Below are 1,939 nucleotides of genomic sequence, written 5' to 3'. Positions count from 1 at the left end.
CACTAGACGAAAAACAGATAGTCGAATCACGACTATCTCGCCACGTGCTTAGTTCCGACTATGGTCATGAACATGCTTACCTCACCGACCATCTCGCCATAAAACCCGATTCCGATCAAACAATGAATAGATTGTTAAAGATCTTCCCTCCATCGGTTGCCTTGCCATGACGTCCAGTTTCGATCAAGTAACGAACGCATATCTATCCCGCACATCACGATCGTCTTGTTACAAAGCTCAGTTCTGATTAGGCAATGAACGGATCATCGTTCCTCAAGTCGATCATAAGAGCCATTACTGTAAAATTTATATTTTTGCTTATATCTTCTTTCTCTATTTTTACTGTTAAATTAAGGTAGCGAATCATGCTGAAAGACACAAGTCCTTGAGTAGATAGATGCGCGTCTATTATCATATGGTAAAAAAGAACTTATTTAGAAGTACTAACCCCTACCCTTTTACAAATCATATAGATAGAGCATAAACCGGTGGTTGAGAGGATAATTGGGGCAGATATAGTATCCAATATGTACATTTCGATATTTCAACGATTCAATCGGACCCTTTGAGCCAAGTGAACTCTGTCACACCACACGAAAAATCATTTCAGTCCCTCACTCACACGTATGCCTTATTTGATCGAACTGGAAACAACACGATTTAAGGCATGAAGTACGTGGGTTGCCATGATAATCGCATGAAGCAGCATCCCATCATAGAGTCGTGTGCGAGTAACCTCAGGCCCAACGTGCCATAACAAAAAATAGAAAAGCACGAGCGTCCGGTGTTAACATTTGTCCGATTCGGAAGAAAACTATTTTTAGACGAAAGATACTCCTGTCTGAGCTCGTTTGTCTATGCCGCGACTCTGGATCCAGCTTTGCGTCGCCGCCCGTTGAGCCACACATGATGAGGTGTACCGATGATCTGAACCATCCACAGTCGCCCACTTTAATCGCCAAATCCGCACGTGCGATCATGGAAACTATGCGTAGGATCAGGAACGTTCATAGCCGGTTCCCAATGGTGAATGTTTCTTATCCCAAGAATCATTCGGGTAATTTATCAGGTGGGGGCACACATGTAAAAAGAAATGGATGGAGAGAAAGTGGTAGCCAACGGAATACAGTCAGTCTCGCATGCATCACCCACACGGTGAGTGGGTGAGATTAGGGAATTGAAAAGAAAATTTCCAATGGTTCACATTCAACTCCAAAAATCAAAGGTCAGGATCCTATCTGAAGAATGATTATCTGGCCATAGTTCATTTATGGTTTTACCAAGAACACGGACGGTTCAATCACAATACCATCTCACCATGCGACCCCACTGTGGCTACGTATGCTGGGAATTCCAAGTCGCGACGTACGCAAAACGAACTCCAATTTGTTGAAAACATCCCGACGTACATACATCTCAATTTCAGCCGTTGTATAAGGAGTAATATTCAGCAATCCAAACTGTTGATCTGACGAGATACATATACGAAGTGGATCCTAAAAAATATATAACATCGGAAAATTCTAGACTTTCGAATCAATGGACCACAAAGCAACAGTCAAGGATACTGTACATACTCAACGGGAAAGATAATCAAAGTACTAAATTGTTCTAATAATAGAGTCCCATAGTATGTTTTATCATTTTAACGGTTTGGATCACCTAATGTTATCCATCTCCAACGGCTTAAGACCCGACGTATCCATATTTAATACGTTCGAAATGTACTGTAGCAAACATTTCCAAAAGGAGCAAATTTATTGAAGGGCGCATCATTTTCCATTTGAACCATGGGAGCTGATATTTAAACCCACTTTTTCTAATAACGCATACCAATCCTTTCTTTCTTTATACCATTCCATTGCCATAAGTAAAAAACATGAGTGATTCTATCAAAAACAAGTGGTTACAGATATCACTTCCAATCTCCATTTTCTTC

Source organism: Magnolia sinica, chromosome 14, assembly GCF_029962835.1.
Source record: "Magnolia sinica isolate HGM2019 chromosome 14, MsV1, whole genome shotgun sequence".
Taxonomy (NCBI): domain Eukaryota; kingdom Viridiplantae; phylum Streptophyta; class Magnoliopsida; order Magnoliales; family Magnoliaceae; genus Magnolia; species Magnolia sinica.
Note: the sequence above shows the minus strand (reverse complement) of the source record.